Below are 20,920 nucleotides of genomic sequence, written 5' to 3' on the forward strand. Positions count from 1 at the left end.
AAAAACTGAAAGCTTTTTCCGCTAAGGTCAGGAACACGGCAGGGATGTCCATTATCACCACTGCTATTCAACATCGTACTAGAGGTCCTAGCCTCAGCAATCAGACAACAAAAGGAAATTAAAGGCATCCAAATCGGCAAAGAAGAAGTCAAATTATCACTCTTCGCAGATGATATGATACTATATGTGGAAAACCCAAAAGACTGCACTCCAAAACTGCTAGAACTTATACAGGAATTCAGTAAAGTGTCAGGATATAAAATCAATGCACAGAAATCAGTTGCATTTCTCTACACCAACAGCAAGACAGAAGAAAGAGATATTAAGGAGTCCATCCCATTTACAATTGCATCCAAACCATAAGATACCTAGGAATAAACCTAACCAAAGAGACACAGAATCTATACTCAGAAAACTATAAAGTACTCATGAAAGAAATGGAGGAAGACACAAAGAAATGGAAAAATGTTCCATGCTCCTGGATTGGAAGAATAAATATTGTGAAAATGTCTATGCTACCTAAAGCAATCTACACATTTAATGCAATTCCTATCAAAGTACCATCCATCTTTTTCAAAGAAATGGAACAAATAATTCTAAAATTTATATGGAACCAGAAAAGACCTCGAATAGCCAAAGGGATATTGAAAAAGAAAGCCAACGTTGGTGGCATCACAATTCCGGACTTCAAGCTCTATTACAAAGCTGTCATCATCAAGACAGCATGGTACTGGCACAAAAAACAGACACATAGATCAATGGAACAGAATAGAGAGCCCAGAAAATAGACCCTCAACTCTATGGTCAACTAATCTTCGACAAAGCAGGAAAGAATGTCCAATGGAAAAAAGACAGCCTTTTCAATAAATGGTGCTGGGAAAATTGGACAGCCACATGCAGAAAAATGAAATTGGAACATTTCCTTACACCACACACAAAAATAGACTCAAAAATGGATGAAGGACCTCAATGTACGAAAGGAATCCATCAAAATCCTTGAGGAGAACACGGGCAGCAACCTCTTCGACCTCTGCCGCAGCAACATCTTCCTAGGAACAACGCCAAAGGCAAGGGAAGCAAGGGAAAAAATGAACTACTGGGATTTCATCAAGATCAAAAGCTTTTGCACAGCAAAGGAAACAGTTAACAAAATCAAAAGACAACTGACAGAATGGGAGAAGATATTTGCAAACGACATATCAGATAAAGGACTAGTGTCCAGAATCTATAAAGAGCTTAGCAAACTCAACACCCAAAGAACAAATAATCCAATCAAGAAATGGGCAGAAGACATGAACAGACATTTCTGCAAAGAAGACATCCAGATGGCCAACAGACACATGAAAAAGTGCTCCATATCACTCGGCATCAGGGAAATACAAATCAAAAACCACAATGAGATATCACCTCACACCAGTCAGAATGGCTAAAATCAACAAGTCAGGAAATGACAGATGCTGGCGAGGATGCGGAGAAAGGGGAACCCTCCTACACTGTTGGTGGGAATGCAAGCTGGTGCAGCCACTCTGGAAAACAGCATGGAGGTTCCTCAAAATGTTGAAAATAGAACTGCCCTATGACCCAGCAATTGCACTATTGGGTATTTACCCTAAAGATACAAATGTAGTGATCCAAAGGGACACATGCACCCGAATGTTTATAGCAGCAATGTCCACAATAGCCAAACTATGGAAAGAACCTAGATGTCCATCAACAGATGAATGGATCAAGAAGATGTGGTATATATACACAATGGAATACTATGCAGCCATCAAAAGAAATGAAATCTTGCCATTTGCAACAACATGGATGGAACTAGAGCGTATCATGCTTAGCGAAATAAGTCAAGCAGAGAAAGACAACTATCATATGATCTCCCTGATATGAGGAAGTGGTGATGCAACATGGAGGCTTAAGTGGGTAGAAGAATAAATGAAACAAGATGGGATTGGGAGGGAGACAAACCATAAGTGACTCTTAATCTCACAAAACAAACTGAGGGTTGCCGGGGGGAGGGGGTTTGGGAGAAGGGGGTGGGATTATGGACATTGGGGAGGGTATGTGATTTGGTGAGTGCTGTGAAGTGTGTAAACCTGGTGATTCACAGACCTGTACCCCTGGGGATAAAAATATATGTTTATAAAAAATAAAAAATTAAAAAAAAAAAAAAAAAAAGGTAACTTTAAGCCCACCACAAGCACTTATTTTCTTTGGAGATTCATCTCTAATTTTAAAATCCATGGGAATTTTGCATTAAGTTATACAATGTAAAGCTTTATTTTTTTAAAGATGGTTTTTAAGATAGCAAAGTAAATATGTAGTTTCTATCTTTCCCTCCATATCAAAGCCCTGCCCTTAAAATGAGGAAAATAAATACATAATTGTGTGAGTATGTAACAGAATAAACCCACACACACGTGTAAGATCATGAGACAAGATGGGAGAGATGCTTACCAAAATTCTGACAGTGTTTTTAACATTGGAGAGAGAGAAGAGAAACAGGTGCAGAGGGAGGCGACTGTAAGGCAATGAGGATTGTTCTGGTATAATTCTATGCTGTTTTACTCTTTTCAGATGCATTCATATATCACACTTAAGTAATATTTTCAATAAAATGTGTAAAATTAACCACCTCGAGGTAGAGTTTATGCTTGCATTCAAGAAGAAACTACTCAAGTCATTCTGACGTTCTGTGTCTCTTTGGCACACTACTAAGTGCTGACCCTAGTTTAAGAATGCAGTCAGAGACAAAGATTTACAATTACATAATTTCATCATCTAATTTTAAACATATATTGTTTATGACTATGACAAGAGTATGTCTGATATTATGTGACAGAGTTCATATTATTATACGCAGGAGACTAATGCACAAGTTTATGCTCACTTAAGTATGTCTCTTCAAAAACAAGCTAATAATTACGCTACCAAAAAAATTTTTTTAAGATTTTTGTTTGACAGAAAAAGAGAGAGAGCACACATAAGTTGGGGGCAGGGGGTCGCAAAGAAACGGAAAGGGAAAAGCAGGCTCCCAGAAGAGCAGTGGGCCAGATGCAGGGTTCCATCCCAGGACCCTGGGATCATGACCTGACCCAAAAGCAGATGCTTAACCAACTAAGCCACCCAGGCATCCCTACAAAAAACATTTTAGACATCACAATTTCTAACCTGTAAAATTGATATTTAATGTGTTTTTCACTGTCTCAGTAATATTTTTTACCACATCACTTGTAGAAGGCACATAAGCTAATTCATATTCAAGGTCCCCCTTAAAGATGAAATCAGGCGGAGTTATCAAATAAAGAGGACGGAAAACCGTGACATTCTGAAAAGTCTTCTTTGTATTGCTGCGATAAAGCAAAATCAATAGAGAGAAGACGACTGTCATGCAGATTTCCACAACTAAAGAAAGTATCTTCCTTTTCTGCAAAAGAAACAAAAGGATTGTGATAATTAAGAGTCTATATACGTGTATCTGTGTGTGATTCTATATTCTTGTGCATATATGTGTATACAATTTAAACATATTGTTCAGCTCCATTCTACAATATGAATGGCTTTCTAGCCTTTTTCACCCTTTTCCACATTTCATTATCTATTCTATTGATACATCCTATGAGTACTCTTCAGAATTAGAATTGCTACATTAAGCCATGGAAATAAAAGGACCAAAAAACCCCCATAAACTAAAATGAAGTGAAAAAAACTATTTAAAGTTCTCCCCTTCAGGTTCATTAGCCTTTACAATCATTTCCCACAGACACCTCCACTTACCTTTAAAACGAAATTTTTCCAGAGGAGGACTGCAAATTGGTTGAGCCACAACAAGTCCATTTTATCAGAAAGAATGGAATTTCAACGGGAAGTAAACATTTCAAAAACTTACATCACCTGGCAAAAATGTTAAATTTAGTCAACTGAAAGGATTACTTCATTGTTTTACTCTTCTTTCATCAATCTTGAAATAAGTATTCGTCTGCTCCTATTTTTATATTAGACATCTAATGGTCTTCTAATATGCAGGAAAATATTAGATGACAGAGATGCAAAATGTAATAGGTTGCAGACCCACATTCACAAAGAAAGACGTAAACTGTAAATTTGGAATGTCAATTATCATTCTGATTGGCTCTGAGATAAATTCCTACAAATTATAATTCTGAGAGCTTCCTATTTAATATCTACTCTGTGCTATATTCTATGCTAGGCATTAAGTATATTCAAAACAATTGTGATCCTTTCCTCATGGTATGAATAGTACAGTAATTGATCTAAAGTTGGGCCATTTGAGTTCAAATCCTAACTCTCTCACAAGGTGTAAAATTTTGAGCAAAATAACCTATAGCTGCTTATCATCTGTAAAATCAGAAAAATCACAGTACTTACCTTATAACGTATTCCCCTGGAGCGATTTGTTACTATGCCCTTTTTAAAAACTATGATAAAATATTCAGAAGGTAAGATCTGCCACTTTAACCATGCTTAATTGTACAGTTCAACGACACCAGTCACATTCATGTTGTTGTGCAACCATCACCATTATCTACCCCTAGAAATTTTTTCATCTTCCCAAACTAATACTCCATGGCCACTAAACAATCACTCTCTATTCCTTCCTCCCCCTGGTCACTGGCAACCACCATTCCACTTTCTGTACCTATGAATTTGACTCCTTTAGGGACCTCATATAGGTGGAATTACTTCATTGTGACAGTATTTGTCCTTTTGTGACTGGCTTATTTCACTTAGCATAAAATGTCTTCAAATTTTATCGATATTGCACCATGTGCCAGAACTGCCTCCATATATGTACCACTTTTAACAGTCTCATACGGCTTTCAAAACCAGAACTGGACTTCAAGACATACTAAAGGGGCAGAAGGATGTGGTGTGTATTGCATTAGTACTAAAAGGTGTCACGTGCTTTCAGTGAGTGAACCAGAAAGAGTAATCAGGGACTGCAGCAAGGAGAAGCACCTTAAGTGCTTCTGAATTTTTGGTGGCAAAGATTCACGGTAAAGGCAGTTTCTGGCCAGAAGACCAAGATGAATACTGCCTCAGAGAACCTAAAGGTACAGGACAGAGAGAGAGGAACAGGAGGAGCTCAGCCTTGGCCTGAACATAAATTGATCTCATCCCAGTTAGCATACTAATCACTTCGATGAGTGAGCTGTAAGACTAAGACCCAGGAAGATCCAGATAGAACAGCACAGTTTTAAAAAACTGAACTGACAGTGATTAACATGGATGGACCTAGGGGAAATTATGCGAAGTAAGATGTGTCAGACAGAGAAAAACAAACACCATGTGATTTTACTTATATGTGGAATTGAAAAAAAAAAAAAAAAAAACAAGCAAAGCAGAAACGGGTGAAATGGAGAACAAAGCAGTCCTTCACAGAGGGGAGGAGATTGGGGAAATGGGCAAAAGTGGGTGAAGGGGAGTGTTTCCAGTTATGGAATGAATAACTCACAAGGATGAAAGGTACAACGTAGGGAACACAGTCAATGGTATTTTAATAGTATTGTATACTAACAAGTGATGGCTATGCTTAAAGTGAGCATAGTATAATATAAAAAGTTGCTGAATCACTATGTTGTACACCTGAAACTAACGTAACATTGTGTGTCAACTATACTTCAAAAATAAATAAATAAATAAATAAGGTGATGGTTTAACATGTCCTAAAAACTTATACTGTTCCCGTGCCTGAAGTGACTATCAATTTCTCAAATAAAAAATTACAAATAAAAAAAAAACTGGATTGCATTGCAACCACAGCCCACAGATATAGGCTATAAAAACCATCTATATGTTGCCTACAAGAAACTCATTTTAAGCCCGAAGACACCTCCAGATTTAAAGTGAGGGGGTGGAAAACAATTTACCATGCTAATGGACATCAGAAGAAAGCAGGAGTGGCAATCCTTATATCAGATCAATTAGATTTTAAGCCAAAGACTATAATAAGAGATGAGGAAGGACACTATATCATACTCAAAGAGTCTGTCCAACAAGAAGATCTAACAATTTTAAATATCTATGCCCCCAACGTGGGAGCAGCCAACTATATAAACCAATTAATAACAAAATCAAAGAAACACATCAACAATAATACAATAATAGTAGGGGACTTTAACACTCCCCTCACTGAAATGGACATATCATCCAAACAAAAGATCAGCAAGGAAATAAAGGCCTTAAATGACACACTGGACCAAATGCACATCACAGATATATTCAGAACATTTCATCCCAAAGCAACAGAATACACAGTCTTCTCTAGTGCACATGGAACATTCTCCAGAATTGATCACATCCTCGGTCCTAAATCAGGACTCAACTGGTATCAACAGATTGGGATCATTCCCTGCATATTTTCAGACCACAATGCTCTGAAGCTAGAACTCAACCACAAGAGGAAGTTTGGAAAGAACCCAAATACATGGAAACTAAACAGCATCCTTCTAAAGAATAAATGGGTCAACCAGGAAATTAAAGAAGAAATGAAAAAAACATGGAAACAAATGTTAATGAAAATACAACGGTTCAAAATCTGTGGGACACAATAAAGGCAGTCCTGTGAGGAAAATATATAGCGGTACAAGCCTTTCTCAAGAAACAAGAAAGGTCTCAGGTACACAAACTAACCCTACACCTAAAGAAGCCGGAAAAAGAACAAGAAAGAAACCCTAAACCTAACAGGAGAAGAGAAATCATAAAGATCAGAGCAGAAATTAATGAAATAGAAACCAAAAAAAAAACAATAGAACAAATCAACGAAACTAGGAGATGGTTCTTTGAAAGAATTAATAAAATTGATAAACCCCTGGACAGACTTATCAAAAAGAAAAGAGAAAGGACCCAAATTAATAAAATCATAAATGAGGAGATCACAACTAACACCAAAGAAATGCAAACAATTATAAGAACATATTATGAGCAACTCTACGCCAACAAATTTGACAATCTGGAAGAAATGGATGCATTCCTAGAAACACATAAACTACCACAACTGAACCAGGAAGAAATAGAAAGACTGAACAGACCCATAACCAGTAAGGAGATTGAAACAGTCAATAAAAATCTCCAAACAAACAAAAGCCCAGGGCCAGACGGCTTCCCGGGGGAATTCTACCAAAAATTTAAAGAAGAACTAATTCCTATTCTCCTGAAACTGTTCCAAAAAATAGAAATGGAAGGAAAACTTCCAAACTCGTTTTATGGGGCCAGCATCACCTTGATCCCAAAACCAGACAAGGATCCCATCAAAAAAGAGAGCTATAGACCAATATCCTTGATGAACACAGATGTGAAAATTCTCACCAAAATACTAGCCAATAGGATTCAACAGTACATTAAAAGGATTATTCACCACGACCAACTGGGATTTATTCCAGGGCTGCAAGTTTGGTTCAACATCCACAAATCAATCAATGTGATACAACACATCAATAAAAGAAAGAACAAGAACCATATGATACTCTCAATACATGCTGAGAAAGCATTTGACAAAGTACAGCATCCCTTCCTGATCAAAACTCTTCAAAGTGTAGGGATAGAGGGCACATACCTCAAGATTATCAAAGCCGTTTATGAAAAACCCACCGCATATATCATTCTCAATGGAGAAAAACTGAGAGCTTTTCCGCTAAGGTCAGGAACACGGTAGGGATGTCCATTATCACCACTGCTATTCAACATAGTACTGGAAGTCCTAGCCTCAGCAATCAGACAACAAAAGGAAATTAAAGGCATCCAAATTGGCAAAGAAGAAGTCAAACTATCACTCTTTGCAGATGATATGGTACACTATGTGGAAAACCCAAAAGACTCCACTCCAAAACTGCTAGAACTTGTACAGGAATTCAGTAAAGTGTCAGGATATAAAATCAATGCACAGAAATCAGTTGCATTTCTCTACACCAAAAAGACAGTAGAAAGAGAAATTAAGGAGTCAATCCCATTTACAATTGCATCCCAAAGCATAAGATACCTAGGAATAAACCTAACCAAAGAGGCACAGAATCTATACTCAGAAAACTATAAAGTACCCATGAAAGAAATTGAGGAAGACACAAAGAAATGGAAAAATGTTCCATGCTCCTGGATTGGAAGAATAAATATTGTGAAAATGTCTATGCTACCTAAAGCAATCTACACATTTAATGCAATTCCTATCAAAGTACCATCCATCTTTTTCAAAGAAATGGAACAAATAATCCTAAAATTTATATGGAACCAGAAAAGACCTGGAATAGCCAAAGGAATATTGAAAAAGAAAGCCAACGTTGGTGGCATCACAATTCCGGACTTCAAGCTCTATTACAAAGCTGTCATCATCAAGACAGCATGGTACTGGCACAAAAAGACACATAGATCAATGGAACAGAATAGAGAGCCCAGAAATAGACCCTCAACTCTATGGTCAACTAATCTTTGACAAAGCAGGAAACAATGTCCAATGGAAAACAGACAGCCTCTTCAATAAACGGTGTCGGGAAAATTGGACAGCCACATGCAGAAAAATGAAATTGGACCATTTCCTTACACCACACACGAAAACAGACTCAAAATGGATGAAGGACCTCAATGTGAGAAAGGAATCCATCAAAATCCTTGAGGAGAACACAGGCAGCAACCTCTTCGACCTCAGCCGCAGCAACATCTTCCTAGGAACATCACCAAAGGCAAGGGAAGCAAGGGCAAAAATGAACTATTGAGATTTTATCAAGATCAAAAGCTTCTGCACAGCAAAGGAAACAGTTTACAAAACCAAAAGACAACTGACAGAATGGGAGAAGATATTTGCAAACAACTTATGAGATAAAGGGCTAGTGCCCAAAATCTATAAAGAACTTAGCAAACTCAACACTCAAAGAACAAATAATCCAATCAAGAAATGGGCAGAGGACATGAACAGACATTTCTGCAAAGAAGACATCCAGATGGCCAACAGACACATGAAAAAGTGCTCCATATCACTCGGCATCAGGGAAATAGAAATCAAAACCACAATGAAATATTACCTCACACCAGTCAGAATGGCTAAAATTAACAAGTTAGGAAATGATAGATGCTGGCGAGGATGCGGAGAAAGGGGAACCCTCCTACACTGTTGGTGGGAATGCAAGCTGGCGCAACCACTCTGGAAAACAGCATGGAGGTTCCTCAAAATGTTGAAAATAGAACTGCCCTATGACCCAGCAATTGCACTACTGGGTATTTACCCTAAAGATACAAACGTAGTGATCCGAAGGGGCACGTGCACCCAAATGTTTATAGCAGCAATGTCCACAATAGCCAAACTATGGAAAGAACCTAGATGTCCATGAACAGATGAATGGATAAAGAAGACATTGTATATATACACAATGGAATACTATGCAGCCATCAAAAGAAATAAAATCTTGCCATTTGCGACAATGTGGATGGAACTAGAGCGTATCATGCGAAATAAGTCAAGAGGAGAAAGACAACTATCATATGATCTCCCTGATATGAGGAAGTGGTGATGCAACATGGGGGCTTAAGGGGGTAGGAGAAGAATAAATGAAACAAGATGGGATTGGGAGGGAGACAAACCATAAGTGACTCTTAATCTCACAAAACAAACTGAGGGTTGCTGGGGGGAGGGGGGTTGGGAGAAGGGGGTGGGGTTATGGATATTGGGGAGGGTATGTGCTTTGGTGAGCATTGTGAAGTGTGTAAACCTGGTGATTCACAGTCCTGTACCCCTGGGGTAAAAATATATTATATGTTTATAAAAAATAAAAAATAAATAAAAATAAATAAATTTTTAAAAAGGTAAAAAGAAAGGAATCAGGGTGCCTGGATGGCTCAGCCAGTTAAAGTCTCTTCCTTCAGCTCGGGTCATGATCCCAGCATACTGGGATTGAGCCCCGCATCAGGCTCTCTGCTTAGAGGGGAGCCTGCTTTCTCCTCTCTCTCTGCCTGTCTCTCTGCCTACTTAAAATCTCTGTCTGTCTAAGAAATAAAGAAAATCTTTACAAAAAAAAAAAAAAAAAAGAATCAAAGCACACCACTACAGAAAATTATTAAATCATAAAGGAAGAGAGCAAGAGAAGGAGAAAGGAGCAAAGGAACTATAAAAGAGAAAAAAAACTAATAAGATGACTAGAGTAAATCCATACTTGTCAATAATTATTTTAAATGTAAATGTACTAAATTCTCTAATCAAAAGACACAGAGTAGCTGAATAGATAAAAAGACTCACTTCAGCTTTAAGGAGACACATAGGCTCAAACTAAAGGGAAAGAAAAAACACATTCCATGAGGGCACCTGGGTGGCTCAGTGGGTTAAAGCCTCTGCCTTCGGTTCAGGCCATGATCCCAGGATCCTGGGATCGAGCACCACACTGGGCTCTCTGCTTGGCAGGGAGCCTGCTTCCCTTCCTCTCTCTCTGTCTGCCTCTCTCTCTACTTGTGGTCTCTGTCTATCATATAAATAAATAAAATAAAATAAAATTTTAAAAAGAAAAAACACATTCCATGCAAATGGAGACCACAAGAAGGCAGGGTAGCTATAGTTATAGCAAACAAAGTAGACTTTAAGCCCTAGGATTATAACAAGAGACAAATGAGGTCATTGCATAATAATAAAGGGGTCAATTAAGAGGATATAACAATTGTAAATATTTATGCATCAAACATCAGAGCACCTAAATGTATAAAGCAAGTATTAGAAGAAGTGAAGGGAGAAATAGTCAGCAATACAATAATAATAGAAGGGACTTCAATACCCTGTTTCCAACAAGGGATTTATCATCCAGACAGAAAATCCAAGGAACATGGGACTTAAACTATACACTAGACCAGATGGACCTAATGGGCATATGTAGAATATTTCACCAAACAGCGGCAGAATATACATTCTTCCCAGGGGCACCTGGGTAGCTCTGTCAGTTAAGCATCCAATTCTTGATCTCAGCTCAGGTCTTGATCTCAGGGTTTTGAGTTCCAACCCCATGCTGGGATTCATTCTAGGTGTGGAGCCTACTTAAAGAAAGAAAGAAAGAAAGAAAGAAAGAAAGAAAGAAAGAAGAAAAGAAAAGAAAAGAAAGGAAAACAATGTACATTCTTCTCAAGCACACACAGAGCATTTTCAGGGAGAGATAATATGTTACACCACACAAGAAATCTTAACAAGTGTAAGAACACTGAAATCACATCAAGCATCATTTCCAACAATAAATGGTGTAAAACTAGAAACCCATAACAAGAGGAAAACTGTAAAATTCAGTGGAAATTTTAAAATATGTGGAAATTAAACAACATGTTCCTGAAATATCAATGAGTCAAAGAAGAAATCAAAAGGGAAATAAAAATAATTTTGAGGGGCACCTAGGCAGCTCAGTCAGTTAAGCATCTGACTCTTGATTTCAGCTCAGGTATTGATCTCAGGGTCATGAGTCCAAGCCCCACTTTGGGCTCCACAACCAGGTATGGAGCCTACATTTAAAAAAAAAAATCTTGGAACAAATTAAAATGGAAACACAACACACCAAAACTTACAGAATGCTAACCAAAGCAGTTCTAAGAAGTAAGTTGATAGTAATGATTGCCTACATTTAGGAAAAAAAGGGAATGATAATACCAAGAGGGCAAAGTAGAAAACCCCAGCCTCTCCATTCCTTCACAAATATCAACAATTAGACAGCTTTCCATGAACAAAAATAGCTCTGGGATTGCCCCTGAGTCCATTTAAGAAACTTCAAGAACACAATGGAACCAAAAACTGGGAATAACCACAGAAAAAGAGTAGACAGAACAGATTCATTTGGTCTGCATTATCCTGGTCCCCCAGGCTGGCACTTCTCAATACCAAGAGGAAGTACCCCACCTAGAAAGAGTTCCCATCTACATAAAGGGAGATCAAGTTGAGCAACAGGCTTTCGCAGTCTTGGTGCACCACACAAAGTACCCGAATAAGTTTCACCCCACCCAGAGACCAGCAAAGCTGATATATATAGAGAGATGGCTAGTAACAAGGAAGAAAGTCAGGGGCTACCAGTATCAGCCAAGTAGTAGGAGTGACCCTGGTTCTCAGTGACTTGTTCTGCAAAGGAATTTTCACCAATGAAGAAAACATTGGGCAGCAAAGCCAACTGCAGATAGCCTCCAGATTTCACTAGTTTTCATCCCACATGTATTTGGACTTGTAAACACCAGATACTTGCACCCCTCCCAGGCTCCCTATCCATACCAAATCCCAGGATCCACACTGGCAGCCAGGCCCAGGCTTCTGTAGCTGCACAAGTACAAAATGCCAATCTGGCACTCTGTGACTGACCTCCACCCCCATACACATGATGCTAGCCCCTCCAGCTGTGCACCTGCCTACTACCAGCCTGATTTCCCATCACCAGATTCTACTGAAGTGTGCCTACCTGTGGCACATAGTCTATAGCCACAAAAAAAAAAAAAAAAAGCCCCTAAGGCTGCTTGTGGGCCCAGATTTGGCCCTATCTCTAGGCGCTGGCCAGCACTACTGGGTTGATCTGCAGCTAGCCCCTCCAGCTATGCACCTGCAAACCCCTAACCTGACTCTTAACACTGGCCTCCAATGCTGTGGAGATTGCAGCCATAATAGTGCACACTGACAGCCAGGGCATCCAGAGCTTCCTGTGGGCCCAGGTCCAGCTTTGTCTCCTGTCACTGGCCTGCACCACTGGGCTTACCCGAAGCTAGCCCCACTAGCTGTACATCTGCACCCAGATAGTCAGACTTATGTCCCCAGCCTCTACTGTAGTAAGTACTTGACATGAGATCTTAGCCACAGAGGGCATGCCAACATTCAGGGCACCCAGAGCTGTCAGTGTATCCTCAGTTGGCTCTGGTTCCCACCACTGTGTGTCTGTCTGCAACCATCCCCTGCCACTACACGGGTACCAGCAACTGGCCATCAGAGCTAAGAATGTATACACTATGTGCTCCAGCCACCACTGCTGCCTGTCCTGTACCATAGCCTCAGATCTGGAAGTGTCTCTGAGGACCCCAGCAGTCTTTGCAGTAAAAGTGAACCCTCTTGGTGCTCACCAAAGGCTACACTGTTGTCAATGCTGTGGCAGTGTTGACCCCCAATGCTGTGGATCCCCAAAAAGACATCCTGTTCCCCTAGACCCAGAGCATCCATATGCACCTGGAATCCTGTATCACTAGACCAGGGGTCACAACACACTCCAGCATATTCCCACCAACAAGTGGAGGTCTTTCATTACCAAAGTTGACCCATAAGGTCTGGACTGCCTCTTCCAATATGCAGACTCAAATGCAAGGCTACTAGAATCACAAAGAATAGGAGAAACATGACACCATGTAAACTTTCAAAAAAGTAAACTTTCAGTAACTGACCCCAAGCAGAGATAATTGCCCAAGAAAGACTTCAAAATAAATGTTCCAAAGATGCTCAAAGATTTCCAGAGAAAACAGATAAACAATATAATGAATTAGAAAAACAAGAGAAGAACAAAGTTTTTTTTAAAAAAATAACAAAATCATGGGGCGCCTGGATGGCTCAGTGGGTTAAAGCCTCTGTCTTCGGCTCAGGTCATGGTCCCAGGATCCTAGGATAGAGCCCTACATCAGGCTATCTGCTCAGCAGGAAGCCTGCTGTCCCCCCCTCCCACCCGCCTCTCTGCCTATTTGTGATCTTTATCTGTCAAATAAATAAAACCTTAAAAAAAAAAATAAAGAAGTTCAACAAAGAGAGAGAAAACCACCCTAGTCACAATAGCATCAAAAATAATAAAATACTTGGAAATAAATTTAAAATAAGGAAATGAAAGATACACTCACTGAAAACTATAAGTCACTTATGAAAGAAATTGGATATACAAATGAACAGAAAAGTTATCCTGAGTTCCTTATTGTTAAAATGTCCATATTGCCTCAAGTCATCTATAGATTTTATGTAATCTCCAGGATGCCAAGGGCTGAGAAGTGGAGGGAAGTAGGGAAAGAATGGTAAAAGGGTACAAACTTTCAGTTATAAGATTAATAAATTCTGAGGATTTAATTTATAATATGACTATATTTGATTAAACTGTATTGTACAATTGAAGTGTGCTGTAACAGTAGACCTTAAGTGTTCTCTCTCACACATACAAAGGGAAAACTATGTGAGGTGACAGATGTGTTAATCAACTCGAATGAGGGGATTCTTTCACAGTGTATATGTATACCAAATCATCATGTTGTACACTTTAATACACTACAATTTCATTTATCAATTATACCTCACTAAAACTGGAAAAAATAAGAAATTAAAGAACATCTAAATAAATGAAAAGACATCCCATGTTCATGGACTAAAGATTTAATATTTTGAGAAGGCAGCACTCCTCAAATTGATCTTGAGAACCAATCAATCCCCAGCTGCCCTTTTTCAGACATGAACACACTGATTCAAAACTCATATGGAATGTCAAGGAACCCTGGATAGCTGAAAGAATCCTGAAGATAAACTAAGTTTGAGGTCTCACACTTACTGATTTCAATAGTTCCTACAAAGGGACAATAATCAAAACAGTATGGTACTGACATAAGCACACAGATACATAAATCAAGGGAACAGAATTAGGAGTCTATAAATAAACCCAGTCATCTATGGTCAACTGATTTTCAGTAAGAGGGCCAAGTTCACTCAAGATGGAAATAGCAGTCTTTCAAACAAATAGTGCTTAAGCAACTTACAAAAGGATAAAATTGAACTCCTGCCTGTACCACATACAAACACTAATTCAAAATGAATCAATCAGTCAAATATAAGAGCTAAAACAATAAACTCTTAGAAGAAAATACTGGAGTAAATCTTCATAATCTCGATGTAGCAATGCATTCTTAGAACACCAAATAAAAATGTAGGTAAGTTTGGCTTCATCAAAATCAAAACCTTTTGAGTATTTAAGGACACACAAAAAAACTCATGAATGGAATAAAATATTTTCATATTATATATCTGTTAAGGGTTTCATATACTGAATATATATAAACCATTCTTACAACTCAACAACAAAATGACAAACCAATTCATTAATGAGCAAAAGATTTAAAAAGACATTTCTCCAAAGAAATTACACAAATGGCCAAGAAGGACATAAAAAGATGCTCAACATCACTAGTCATTAGGGAAATACAAATCGAAACTATAGTGAGATACCACTTACGCACTAGAATGGTTATAATAGAAAACAAAACAATAATTTTTTTTAAAGATTTTATTTATTTATTTGACAGAGAGAGGTCACAAGTAGGCAGAGAGGCAGGCAGAGAGCGGAGGAAGCAGGCTCCCCGCCAAGCAGAGAGCACAATGCAGGGCTGGATCCCAGGACCCTGGGATCATGACCTGAGCTGAAGGCAGAGGCTTCAACCCACTGAGCCACTCAGGAACCCCAAAACAATAACTTTTTTTAATGGAAAAAAAAAAACTGTTGGCAAGAACTTGGAAAACTGGAACCCTAAAACACTGCTGGTAGGAATGTAAAATGGTATAGCTGCTGTAAAAAAGTCTGGGAGTTCCTGCAACTCCACTCCTATATAACCAATGGAACAGAAAACCTGTCCATGCAAAAACATGTATACTAAAGTTCATAGCAGCATTACCGGCGATAGTCAAAAAGTAGAAACCCAAAAGTTAATCAACTGATGAAAGGATAAACAAATGTGGTATATCCAAAAGATGAATGAAGTATGTAACAACATTCAAGAACCCTGAAAATATTATGCTAAGTAAAAGAGCCAAACACAAAAGGCAACATATTTTTTTACTCTATTTATGTGAAATACCCAGAATTGGCAAATCCATGGAGATAGATCAGTGGTAGCCAGGGACTAGAGATAAGAGGCAATAATAGCAAGTGACTGTTCAATGAGTACAGGATTTATTTTAAGGATGATAAAAAAATGCTGTAAATAAAACAAAACCAAACAAAAATGTTCTGCAATTAGATAGTGGTAATGGTGGCACAACCCTGTGAATGTAACAAAACCACAGAGTTCTAATACTTTAAATGGTAGAGATGAAAAATAAATAAAAAGTAAAATAAAATAAAATAAAATAAAATGGTAGAAATAATTTTTTCCTCAATGTAAAAAAAAGAAAAACCCCATGAGGTGGGTAAGAGGATATTCCTACATTATAGCTCAGATTTGCAAAGATCAACTCACTTCCCTAAATTCAAATTAAAACCAAAGCTGGGGCATCTCCTAAAACTTTTTTTTTTTTTTTTTACAGATTTATGTATTTATGGGACCCTCGGGTGGCACAATCTCCTAAGCTTTGGACTTCTGGCTTCCCCTCAGGTCATAATCTCAGGATCCTGAGATGGATGGAGGCCCCACCTTGAGCTGGCGCTCAACAGGGAATCTTCTTGAGTTTCTCTCTCCCTCTCTGCACCTCCTCCACTGTGCGCTCTCTCTCTCTCAAATATATCAATCTTTTAAGAAAAGATTGATTTCTTCTAGAGATAAAGAATACGCCTGCAATCACAGCGGGGGGGGGGCAAGGGGGAGAGAGAGAGAATCCCATGCCGACTCCTTGCTAAGGTTGGAGCCCCAGGGGGGCTCGACCTCACAACCCCCAGACCACAACCAGGAGGAAACCAAGACTAGGCGGCTCAACCGACTGAGCCACCCTGTCGTTCGCCAAAACCTTCTAACCACTAAGCTACAATCAACATAAAATTTAAAACCGTTCAAGTTAAACCCTAAGTCTCCAGTGGGTTTTGGTGTTTGTATTTGTTTGGGGGGAATGTGGACGTACGGATTTGGAGACGGGATACGGACAGCGGGGTTGGCCTATGGGGAAGTTCAGGGAGCACCCTCTGCCTCAGCCTGGGCTCTTGGGGAGGACAAGCCAGGGCTGGGAGGACACCGGGGCCGAGAGATTCCAATACTCACCACACAAGCCTCCAAGCAGCACCCCCGGCGCCTCCCGGCGCACCTCTGCGGCTCAAGTGTGAGCGCTGGGTCCTCAGACACCACCACCCAACGCCCCCCGCAACCGCCCCGCAGCCGGTTATCGCCTCGGTGTCTTGAGACCTCTCAAAGGTGCGCTAGCCCACGCGCCGGCAGAAGCGCACAGAGCGCGCCGTCCGCGCTCCAGCACCGCGCCTGCGCCCACGTGCCCAAGAGCGCGGGTCCTGGGCTTGTCCCTTCTCAGCACCCATCCAACCCGCAGAAGGCCGACCCCGCTTCCGGATTTCCCAACACTCACTGCTTCCTCCTTCCTGCCCACCCCGCAGTTCGGCCACTCTCTGCAGAGATTAGGAGGGCCGTAAGACACTTGCCTTGGCTGCCGCACATAGGGGACGCCAACTCAGTATTGGAGATAAATTTTTTAATTAATTTTTAATTTCCAAATTAAAAAAATAATTAAATATAAAAGTGCCATGAAAGGGGCGCCTGGGTGGCACAGTGGGTTTAAAGCCTCTGCCTTCGGCTCAGGTCATGATCTCAGGGTCCTAGGATCGAGCCCCACATCGGGCTCTCTGCTTGGCGGGGAGCCTGCTTCCCCCCCCCCCCTCTCTCTGCCTGCCTCTCTGCCTACTTGTGATCTGTCAAAAAAAATAAATAAAATCTTAAAAAAATATTTTTTTAAGTGCCATAAAGTGCTACATGGGAGGCTAAAGCAAAAGGGAGAAATCAGGAATCCTGACCCTGTTTTTATTTAAAATTTTAATATTGTGTTCATCATGCATTGTTTTTGGTGTTTTAATTTTTTTCAACATTGCATAATTAAGAAGGGTTTGGGGTTTTGTTTTTTTTTGTTTTGTTTTTGTTTTTTTTTAATTATTTATTTGCCAGAGAGAGAGTGTGTGCCCAAGAGAGAGCATGTACAAGCAGGGAAGAGGCAGGCAGAGGGAGAAGCAGACTCCCAGCCCAACAAGGCGCCCACTGCAGGACTGGATACCTAGACCTCAGGATCATGACCCCAGCGGAAGGCAGACGCTTAACCAGCTGAGCCTCCCAGGCGTCCCTTAAAATAGTTTTTAAAAAATCTTCAGCACTGTGTATTTTGAGTTCTCAATATGTCCCTTTAATTTGGCGCTGAAAGTGATTACCTCAGCAACTGTGTTCTCCTCATCCTAGTGACAGCTCTGCCCTGCTGTCACCTTCAGTATCGTGGTGGCAGAAAATCTAAAGTGCAAGGGGCAGGGTTGAGGGGGCAGGTGGTCGAAGGGGATAGCAGGGAACTTCCGGAATTCCAAAAGCAGGTTTGCCCTGTCCCAGGACAAAGCCTTGGGGGAGGATAGGGAAGGGAGAGTTATACCTGTGACCTATTTACCGGCCCCTACATTACTAACAAGTTTATTAATATTCTTTCTAATAAGTCATTATTACTAAGAATAATCATTTTAATAATAATAAAGTAAAAAATCAATAACAGCAAATAATACTAATGTAATACTTGTTAGTAAGACACCAACCTGCTAAACACAATAAAATTATTTCATTTATGCCTCATGACAATTCTTGGTTCTAATATTATTATCTGATTTTACAGTTAAAGGGCCAAGGTGGTGAAGTCTCTTGTACCTCCAGAATGCACAAGTGGTAGAAGCAGGGTCCAAATCCATACTAGCTAACCTCAGAGCCCTTTCTTGGGAATCACTAATCAAGAAGCTCCTAATCCTCTACCTGCGAGTGATTTGGTGGAGATTTCATCATAAAAGGCATTAAAATGCCAATAAAAACTTTAGAAACAAATTGGGATATGAGGACATCTGTTACAGTGCATCACATCAATGAGTTAAACTAGGAAAACATTATGTAGTTGGGGCTTCAGCAATACACGTTTCAAGTACACAGGTCCACTTCAGATTCTTTTAATAAATACAGTGCAGTATTGTAAGTGTATATTCTCTTCCTTATGATTTTCTTACTAACATTTTCTTTTCTCTAGCTGAAGAATACAGTATACAATACAAAATACAAATTATATATTCATGGGTATGTTATGTTATCGATAAGGCTTCTGGTCAACAGTAGTTATGCTTTTGGGAGTCAAAAGATATGTGCAGATTTTTGAGGGGGTATATTGGTACTCCTAACTGCCATGTTGTTCAAGTGTCGATAGTAATTACTTCCATAAATCCCAAAATGTATATAAAACTTGTAACAACCATTTCAGATGAAAGCTCTTTCTAAAGTAGGCATAAGAGGGTGTTTATTTCCATGTCACCCAAAAGCATGCTGTATCCCCCACAGCCTCAGCCAAGCGATAGGACACCGGTACTTCAGTGACAACCCCCCTCTGGAACATTTGGGGCAAGGGGGTGTTTGTTGTACAATTGGATGGTCTACTTTCTGTCCATACCTGCAAAACCAATTTCTAATGTAGATTCTGGATCATGCTCTACAGCTGGACATCAAACTTATGCTGGGCACCTGGAATTCAGAGCCAGCCAGCCTCCCTAAAACCACTGCTGCTACCAGAAGTCTGCATAGGAGGAAGAAGGCTGCCCTACACTTTTATGAGGACTTCTTCCGAAAGTGGTCAAACCAGACCTTCATGTTTGACAACTAAAATTCTATTAAGGACTTGGGAGACCTTACCCAAAGCCATGTAAGGAAGATGATTTTAGATAATTCCCAGACCCTGTCTTTTAAAGAGTTATGCACTTATTTTGATGCAAATTAAAAATGATTAAAACAGCCCATTAAATCATGTGCTAATTTTGCTCCTACTAAAGCTAAAGAAGGTATTTTAATTTTTAACAAAATATATTAAGTAAATTATAAAAGAGACATCATGAGGTGGTAGATCCTCCACAGAACTTGGCAGTTGGACTTCTGGTATATGTGGTCACCTAAAAATTCCCTTCTACCTGCCAGGTGGTACAACTCCTGATCCCAGCCAGAGATATTGCATAACTTTCATTTTGAACAGCTTCTGGAGGGGTGCCTGGGTGGCTCAGTCAGTTAAGCGTCTGACTTCGGCTCAGGAAATATTTTCTAACAGTTCTTCCAGCTCCAAACTTTCAAGGGTTACAAATAGTCAAATATTGCTTAATTCGTGAAACAAGGGATACAAATAGTTATTTAAAGTACTTTACTAAAACACACAACCTAGTAGAATTTAAACACCAGAGGAATATAGCTCCAATAGGACATGAGTGAAATTCTTTTATATCTATATATTTCATAGGAAGTTGGAGCACTTGGGTGTCTCAGTTGGTTAAGCCTCTACATTTGGCTCAGGTCATGATCCCAGGGTCCTGGGATGGAGCCCCACACTGGCTCCTTGCTCAATGGGAACTCAGCCTCTGCTTGTGTGCTCTCTCTTTCTCTCTTGCACTCTCTCAAATAAATAAATAAATAAAATCTTTAAAAAAAAATAAAGAAAGAAAAGAAAAGAGAAGTTTCTGGAGAGCATCAGGACTAGTAACTACTCTGTGTCACTGGCCACAACAGAATTAATTCAATCATGACCAATTTTCCCAGAGCTACTTTACTGAGGACCTGGGTGATGATACCCAAAGCTTTGTAAGGAAAATCATTTGAGTTAGTGAGTATTTAGTTTTGCTTCTTTTCCCCTCGAGAATAACAGGCTGAACTCTTTATTTTCTTTATACCTCTAAATATTTTTTTAAAAATTTATTTATGTATTTGAGAGAGTATGAGAGAGCACAAGCAGGGGGAGCAGCACCCAGAGGGAGCGGCAGAAGCAGGCTTCCCGCTCAGCAGAGAGCCCCATGTGAGGCTCCATCCTAGGGCCCTCGGATCATGACCTGAGCTGAAGGCAGATGCTTAACAGACTAGGCCACCCAAGCACCCCTATGCTTCTATATTTTTTAACCCAATGAATATGACATAATAATAACAACACAAGTAATGTCCCATAAATGTTTCTGCAATTCCAAGACCCGTGCTAAGTATATGTCACATAATTTATTGT

General features: G+C 39.6%; 1 long non-coding RNA gene across 1 annotated transcript; it reads right to left on the reverse strand.

Annotated features, from left to right (window-relative positions):
• Positions 1–3,174: 3,174 nt before the first annotated feature.
• LOC123389889 lies at positions 3,175–17,104 on the reverse strand. Its single transcript, XR_006604574.1, has 3 exons — positions 16,921–17,104; positions 3,775–3,891; positions 3,175–3,424 (listed from the first exon to the last, which is right to left on the reverse strand). It is a non-coding gene; the product is annotated as an uncharacterized LOC123389889 (long non-coding RNA).
• Between the last annotated feature and the right edge of the window lie 3,816 nt (positions 17,105–20,920).

The sequence above is a fragment of the Mustela putorius genome, unplaced genomic scaffold, assembly GCF_011764305.1.
Source record: "Mustela putorius furo isolate JIRA1106 unplaced genomic scaffold, ASM1176430v1.1 tig00004043_pilon_pilon_pilon, whole genome shotgun sequence".
NCBI lineage: Eukaryota > Metazoa > Chordata > Mammalia > Carnivora > Mustelidae > Mustela > Mustela putorius.